Consider the following 9,243-nt stretch of genomic DNA (forward strand, 5'->3'; position numbering starts at 1 on the left):
CACCTCTGTGCATGGCAGCGTTTTCCAGGCTCATCCCATCAGGGCAAACTGAATTGATGGTGCAAGGACAAATGAAAAGCACATGGGGGAAAAACGCCACATGGAGATGTTTTCTGGAGGGAGCTTGTTCCGGAGAGCTAGCCGACATCTGCCAAAGAGCAGACTCTCGCCTCACATGACCCCCTCCAACAGGCGGCTCTGAGGTTTCCCCCATGTTTAAAAATACATGTCGCTTAAATTCTTTCTGCGAGCAGAGCCAGAATTTTGGTGAATTTGTCAGTTGAAGTTTTAGGTGTTTTTTTTTCCTTGAGTTTTCTGAAAGTAAAAATCTTCCGAAGACAGGCAGTCTCACTCAGAGTTGATTTACTTTTTGTGCCCCGGTCTTGACATTTGTGTGTATTTTAGTACCACAACAGTGGAGTGCCCCCTCCCCCAAAGATATCAAAGTCAAAGAACCTACATCTCAGTAGGTATCATAAGGTAGTCAATAACATTGCAACCTCAGACAGCACCCAGAATGACCAAGAGCAGGTTTGGCTTGTGATTTGGGCTGAATTAATACAACATGTTTGAATAAGTCCTTTAATTAGTGATTTGTAAGCAGGAGGAAATCTCTACTGCACCAGGGGGCCCAACTTCAGTTCAATGTAGCAAATTTACCACAGTATTGGGCCTCACTGCCTATATTCAATGAAGCAGTCTTAGGCTAATTCTACATGATAGTTTGAATATGTTTCTTCAACTGTAACATTGGCAAAAAGAACATTCTAAAGATAAATTTATCTTTACCTTCTTACCATGGCAACATTTCCACCATTCTGTGCCACTTTGGCATGATCTATGAAGGGCGTGTAAATATAATAGTCTGTTTGTTTGTTTCATGTTTATTTTATGTAGACTTTACAGTTTGTTTTTTGTCAGTTGTCTGAATATTCTATTGCCAAGTCATCCCAAAAGCAATAGAAAAATTGTAAAATCAGTGTAATCATTTCAGAGTATGGTCTACAGCAAATCCCTCAAATCCTAGCTTGGAGGTTTCCCTTGAGTCACAGATTGGACATCTTGAATTTGGAGGATTGGGAACAGAGTGCCCCAATATATCCAGTTCAATTAAATCTCTGGAGATAAAACAATGCTTCACATTTTTGTAAAGTAAAGAACTATTCACAATAAATTACTATTCCAGACACATGTCCACATGTTGGAAATGACAGTTGTCAGAAACACCACGAGACCCATCTATTCTATGACCTCTAATGTAAATGCTTATCACTTATCAAATTCCGGGAAAGATTTCACTCTTATCATCAGAGACCACCCACCAAGATATATGTGTGTACCAGATTTCTCATACACTACCTTAAACGTGACTGGAAATCCCTGGTCAAATGCGCAGTCAACAAGAGCTGTTTCTCTTTAACTATAAGGGAATCATTCATAGAATGTGCCTTTTGCAGAATCAAGATTCCACAACAGATACTTATCATTATCTGAAAGTGAAAATGAAAATCTAAGCTCTATGATAGCTTGAAGACTTGCCAAAATATACAAATTACGTCTATACGGCTCTTAGCCTCAAATCAAAAGGCAATCCATATTGTAAACAAAAAATAAACCCCTGGCAACTGTGTGCTACCCGTAATTCACTTCTAAGTCAAGACAAGCGATACCTTTGCCTGCCTGAATGTTGTATTAGAGCAACAGTGTGGTCTGTAGGGCATATAGAGCTGCTCTTAAAAGGGCATTATTATCCATCCATCCATTATCTATACCAGTTTATTCCTGGTCAGGGTCGTGGGAGGTGCTGGAGCCTATCCCAGCTTGCATTGGGGGAGAGGCAGGAATAGTTCGCCAGTCCATCGCACACACACTATTCACTCACACACTCTTACCCAGGGGCAATTTAGACAAATTGACCAAACATGCATGTCTATGGACAGTGGGAGGAAACCAGAGGAAACCCACGTGGACACCAGGAGAACATGTAAACTCCACACACAAAGGCCCCAGCCAGGATTCGAACCAACAACCTTCTTGCTGTCTCACTTGCGACCCACTGCACTCACATATGTAATCAACGGTAAATAATTCAGGTGCAACAGTAGATTTCTATTGATAAGTATTTTTTGCTTTCCTGATACAGCTTGAGAGTGGTTTTCATTGTTTTGATTAAATAGCTTTCAATTCTAAATCCATGCACTGTGCAATATATTTATTTGAAATAATTTACAAATAATGGAAAAACATCCACGGCTTGACATACCAAATTGCACCATTCAAGAGGTTAGCCAACAATTTTTTTAAAAAGTATTTATTTATTTATTTGTTTGTCTGGCAATCGCTCTTTGGTAAAATTGTTTGTTTCAAAAGAATTTGAAAATTGCTGTAAGTAGAATATGTTTTTTTTTTGTGTGTAAAACCATTTACCCATTTTAATAAAATGAAAAATGATTCCCCTTGAATCTCAACTGCTGTCAGACTAAATAGCAGTGAGCACAATAAAAGTATTTTCTCAAGTCTCGTACACCTAATGGTGTTCTTTCACCTGTTGTAGACCTAAGGTAGGCAGTTGGCTAGATATCATTTTCTAAATAGACTAAATAATCCTGCCAAGTTTGAATATAAATAAAGCATGTTACGAAGCTAGTTTGCTAGTAAATTAGATGTAATGCCAGTAATGTGTCAGCAAAGTTTGGTATACACTATGGTTAGGTTGGTATCAGCATAGCTAACTAGCTTTATGAAGAACCGAAGCTAATGTCAGCTAGCCAACGCAGTTTGCATCATTGTTCACGAATTGACGTATCCCATGGCCCCGTTTCATTTTTTGTTCATTCACTAGCTGCTTATTTGAGCTTCTGTTTCACAGTCACAGATAACCTGATTTGCCGTCCTAAAAACAATTAACTGTTTTTTTTTTTTGCCACTAAACCATTTTTGATCTATAAAACTACGGTATCCATTCGGGCAACTAAAATCTGAAGATTGGTTGCCTACATCTCAAAATAAGTGCCGTGTACTGCAATCATACGGGGAAATATGGATGAGGAAATGTGCTTATGGGGTGGGCACTGATTGAGTGCTGCCTGGGGTCCCAGAAGTACTAAACACACCCCTGCCTCCATTTATCTCTTTTTAGGGTTTGTTTTGAGACGTGGAGCTTTTGCATTTTTAAAAGCAATGTCGCTCAATTCCGAGTCCAATGAAACCATTATGGGTATATATAGGCAGCCTGGAGAAATGCAACGTACCGATCCTTAACGCACGGTTCACTCAGCAGCTGGCCTGTCTAATGAGATTTTAAAACACACCATGATGTCTCATTAATGGACCCTTACAAGGGGAATTTTACGCATTATACGTGTTGAATTTAATGCATGTTCCAAAAGCAGGCTACTGTTCTACTTTTGCGCATTGACACTATAGGCCGAACAGTCGGGGAGGTGCTGCACTCATTTTATTAATGAGCGCAAGAATATAAAATTCAGTTAGGCGTTTAAATAAATAGTGCATTGTTGTTTGAATCTATGTTGTTCGGTAATGATATAAGACTATGTGACTTTTTACTCCTGAAGACATACGCATTGAAACATTCTTGAAGTAAAGAGAAGTCACGTACCAAAGGCTTGGCTGAACGCATCGTTTAAAAGAGCGAGTGGGGCGCCTGAATTTCCTTATTGTGCGCTTTATCTCTGGAAAAGCAATGGCATAATGGCCAGCTGTGTGGTGAGCGCGGATGAGAGACGACTGTATTCCTCATTGGGCGAAGGAAAACACTGCGCACGTTGTATCGCAGTGAAGACATCTTTTGTATGAGATATGTATGCGCTTTGTGGTGGAAAAATCCCTTTGCATGATAATGCCCCCCGCTGCAGCCATTTAAAACACGCAGAGTGTTACCCGGGACCGCTTAGATGCTAAATGACAGCTAAGCTCATTGAAATTCCTGTTTTCGTAAAAACTGGAGATGCCAATATTTTTGAGCTGTCAGTCCTACCATTCAAACTCCAAGCTTAAAACCATCAAAGGTATTTACTTTTCATTACTGCAGCTATTGTTTTTAAAATGTATACTAGAGTACTGTGTGTGTGTGTGTGCATGCGTGTGTGTGCTTCTGTCACCCATTTTAGTCTGTAACCCTAAAATTTCTTGTGAATCTCTTGATTTTTGTTTCTTAAATTTGAAACTGTGGGGTAAGCATGCAATCGCTTTTGGATATCCCTACATGGCATCACATCAATGACAACAGTCTCAGTAAAACTTAATTTCACTTTAGCTAGTTGTGAAAAAAATATACGAAGGCATATTTCTCCAAGCCAGAATCCTGCTCTGCTTTACATTACATTACAGGCATTTAGTTGCACATACTTAAGATGATTTTAAAAATGACTTGAGAGAGGTTTTCATTTTCTGGTTCAATGTATCAATGGCATTACCACTATCGCTACAAATGAATAAAAACAAAAAAGTACATGTATTTTTTTAATTTACAGGACACAATCAATGTACAAATTAGGGCACTGTACTATTTCACACTGTAAAAACATGCCCTTCTCAATCCATCCAACAATAAAGTATCCTCTCATAAAGCAAAACATTCAGTTTCAGCCACAGTATGGACTACAGAAGTATTTTTCCACTCATATCATGTAAATTACATTTCCTTCATTTGCCTGAACAAATGAATAAGTGTTGACCACTCTTTGCTGGATTACTGGTTGTGTTTTAGCTCTCTTTTAGCTAGGCATTCATGAAAACCAACAGCAAAATATAATCTTTGCCGTTTTAATCTGCTGAGCAACAAATAAAATACTGGTTTACTGAATAGTGGTCATTCACAACCTGGTGCCATACATCAACCAAAATGTATATATTAGCCTGCATTTGCTAAAAAAAAATCAAATAAAATAAAAATAGAATACTTACAACCGTTTTTATCAACATTACAGAGTACCAGCTTTAACTTACATGGGCAATTCAAAGGGAAAGTTGAGAAGGATTTCAGAAGGAAAGTTAGATAAATATTTGTCTAACAGATGACTCCCAAGCTGACATTCTGTGCAGTGTCAGCAGCACAGAGCTAACACAGAGCACATTTTCCCTTGTTTACAATATTCCACTAATTGGAAGGGTTTAAAAAATGAAAGCTTGGCCTCACTTTAAAATATTTAGACAACCTCTTGCAGCTAAATGTGCCCAACAAAGCTTTCATTTGTATATAATGTGTTAAGTTCATACATGACAAGGCTTCTTAATGAATAGCGAATAGTTTGTCATCCTGCTCATTAGAAAACTACATGAGGTTTAAATTGTCCATTACCATATGCTCTTTAAAGCAAGAAAATTGCTGTAAACTGTCGTTATAGTGTATTATTTCCTTTTTTAACAAATAAAACAATTACCTAGCTTATAGCAACCAATAATGGTAATGGTCCTATGATTATTTTCGGAAAGTCTGCCATTTTATGATCCGGTCATTAGAGCAATTCGCATTCATATTAAAAAAACAAGACTCCGCTTTGATGTCTTTTCAGCTCAACATCACCCCCCAGTGACCAAGCTTGAGAATGGCAGAATTCATTAAATGTACCTGCTGTTACAAGTTGACTGTGACTCTGACCTCATGTAAACAAAACATTTCCGATACAGCTTCACACGTTCACACAGCAAATCCCAACACTTGGTTTATTTTGGCTTTCTGCTTCTTTTTCATCTTCTGCTTCTAAATAATTTTATTCCTCTTTTTCTGTTTCTACACATTCTCTTTCTGTTGAATCCCCCCGGGGATTTAATGAACAGCAATGATGTAGTCCCAATCATTAGTACTTCTCCTTGGACTATATCCATTCCAGCCAATGAAAACATTTGTGCATAATATACTTAAACCAATATTAACATGTGCTCATGGTCAAGGGCCAAATACTTGAAGGAACATAGGAAAACATGGGAGGCATTGTATGAGATCATATCAAACTGTTACGCATACAGATTTTAATGTATTGAGTTAATTATAAGTATGTAGAGTCCCTATATAGAGATTGTGATTTTTTAAATCCAAAACATTAACGTTGATTTGTTCAGATAGACATCTTACACTTGATATAAATGTTGGTTAGTTTGGGGGATATATGACAAGCATCGTTCAACAGCAAATGCCGACCTGTACCCTCTCCCAAATTTCTGAACATAGTACTGCCCCTAGTGAAGTTTTCCACTAATCTCCAATATAAGAACTGCTTCAACACTGCGGATAAAGTGTGGCATTACAGCCAATGCTTACATAAGCGTTACAATACACCCCTTCCTAAACAGTGTGACAATATGTGAACACATAACCACAAACTGATTCTCATTTTCCTTCTTCCCATATTGCATATTACCAGTTGTCGTGTAAACTTAAAAATGACAATAATATGTGGAAAGATTAGTCGGGGGGGATTTTTTTTTAAAATGCTTTAATAAATGTAAGGGCGACAGGGCGTTCGGTAGTTAAACTGAAGGGAGGTCAGAGTGGTGAATCGGGCAGCATCCATGCAGATGAACGAGGTGTTCCCGGGACGATGACGCCGATAACCTTACCCTCTCCTTCAGTCTGACGGGGCGGAGTTACAGTGAGTGATGGCTGTCCCAACCGCCTGCAAATTGATGCGGCCTGACCGCGACTGGCTGTGCTAATGGACTGAGCGGGCTAGCTCTCTGGGGACACAGCGGTCATATGGTTGGGGGGGGGGGGGCGGGTTCGCAGTGTGAGTCAGTGGAAAGCGCTGAAGGGAACCTGCTTCATACAAACTGCAGCACAAATGCAGGTCACAAAAAAGGACAACCAACCATCTAAGGTTAGTTTCTATTCAAGGGGGTTAAGTTTTAGAACTGCCGTTGGTTTCCCATTCATATTGACTGACCTCTTACCGGACAAATATGCTCACAGTAAAATATAGATATTTGTACTACTACAAATATATTACAAACAGTTACAAATAACTAAAATAGATTACATGCATAATAATTAGATGATGTCACTGCTAAGCACAATTAATTGAACCAACTAAACTGAATGACGTATTTTCCCCATGATTTATCCGTTATAATTGTTTTATAGTATGTTTAATTGTTACCTTAGGCATGTTAAAGCACATACAGTACATGTTCTGAATGTGTGGGTGTGCTCTTTATGTGCGTGTGTTTTTGTTTGAGGCCCTGACCAGCTGGTGACCCCAAACCAGAGGTCAAACACGTCAGTTTCTAATCTGGACTGTGGGCTGGAAGTAGGGAACGCTGGGAGATTTCTCTTTAATGGACACTCTATTAAAACACACTCAGCTCACATGCCTGCTGCATACCATGTTTAGTGGAATGGACTGACAGATAAATTTAAGAAATATGCTTTCTGAAAATAGTGTAAATGCCTCATCTACGTTCTAAAGACCACAGGTTAAATTAAGAATTGTCAAAATGAGATTCAGCCAGGTACTTATATCACAGTAATCTTTTATAGTGTTATAGTAATAATAACAACACTCTTCAGAGAATGTTCTATATGGCAGCAGGCACATTATGGCACATAATAGAATAAGAATACATTTTATCAAGCTAAAGTGGACAGTACTTGCAGAATACAGGTAATACATTTAAATGCTAATATAAGATATAATAGGACCTCTACTGAACTCCATTGTATCCAGACAGTCTGAAAACTGACTGAATGTGTGATAATTCAGGCATGCAAATTAAAAACTAGCAAATCTATGTTTCTTTTTCTTCCCATGACAGACTCAAGTTATATTCTTTTGTTTCACACAACCTGGCTTGATTTGGAAATTCAAAAACAATGTGTCCACGATTTATGGAAGAACAACTGCGCTAAGTAATACTTTTATGGAGGAGTTGGCCTGATCTGTTTTCTATCCTGAGTGAATTATAGCCCTTTTTCACTAGATGGCAGTAAAGGCTTAAGATGTCATTCTGCCATCTTTAGTGCTTTCCTGTCTTTTCCACAGGCAGGTAACTTAAATGGACCTTCTCAATACTTTATAAACATTAAGGGGGTTTATTTGTTCAACTGTATAGGTCTTCAGAATGGTTGCTGTAAAATGCTGTGACCCACCATGCTTTCTGATGTCTTACTGTGTTAATATTTTGCTAATAAAATGTTATATGTTTCACATAGCAGGAAATATATTATTATTATTATTATTATTATTATTATTATTATTATTATTATTAGGTGTGAGAGGTAGCCATCTCTATGGATTAAATCACACTGATAATTATTTGCAGTCTTAGCTGTTATAAGTGCTGTTGTGGTTCTGCAGTATCAGGTGCTGAGCTTTACCAGCACTCTAAAACTGTTTTGGATGTCAAGTGTTTGACCCGCGCGGATTAGCGCTGTGACCTGCCTTTTGAACAGCCGTGCCCTGGAGCACCCTGACCCAGAGACCCTGTGTCACTGCAGGAGCAACACTGCTAACATCTGCCCAGCTGACGTTACGTCAATGGCTGCCACACTGGAGGCTCGCAAACGAAGGTCCATGGACGTGCACATAAATGTTATGAATGACAAATTTTAGACCTTTCCCGGATTATAAAATGTATTTATTTTCCCCAATATTTATTCAAGGAAATACTGAGGATAAAATGAAGGTTGTCTGCTTTCCACGTCCTTGATGAGATCTGTATCATTGTAAATATTTAACTTCATACAGTAGCACTATATGTTATATACATTCATGATATTACGGGTGATTATTTTAAACATTCTTGAGATGAAAAATTTTGGGAACCCCAGATAAATATAACCAAGCCAATACCATTAAAGAAGTAATTGGTTTAATAATAGTCCTTTTTAAAGTGATTTTTAAAGTATCCTTCTTAATGTGCTGGCATCCATGAATTGAGTGTGCTCCCTTTGGAAAAGATAAATAAGAAATCTGTAATGGTATAAATTATTCACATAAAACAATGCAGTGTACTAAAAATTAACATCTCAGTGTTAGCAACTCGCAACATTTATTTCAGACAGCTAATCGGTGTACACTTCTGCCTGCGATGGAAACAGATCCAGGAGCCGTGATCTCGGTTTCATGGCACGGCACAATGCAGTACGGTGTGGTGAAAGAAAAGAGCCATATGAGAAACTGTAACCACAAACACAGCATATTCAGGACCACATTGTGCTTATTGTATGTATAACCCAATTCTTGCCTTTGGGGTTTTTAGCGCCCTTTCAATGATTCACTTAGAGCT

At 38.3% G+C, this 9,243-nt stretch overlaps 1 long non-coding RNA gene across 1 annotated transcript; it reads left to right on the plus strand.

Annotated features, from left to right (window-relative positions):
• The first annotated feature begins 3,893 nt into the window (after positions 1-3,893).
• On the plus strand, positions 3,894-8,833 carry LOC118230657. The gene is made up of 2 exons (XR_004765898.1): positions 3,894-4,028; positions 8,408-8,833. It is a non-coding gene; the product is annotated as an uncharacterized LOC118230657 (long non-coding RNA).
• Positions 8,834-9,243: the final 410 nt, after the last annotated feature.

This window comes from Anguilla anguilla, chromosome 6 (genome assembly GCF_013347855.1).
Source record: "Anguilla anguilla isolate fAngAng1 chromosome 6, fAngAng1.pri, whole genome shotgun sequence".
Taxonomy (NCBI): domain Eukaryota; kingdom Metazoa; phylum Chordata; class Actinopteri; order Anguilliformes; family Anguillidae; genus Anguilla; species Anguilla anguilla.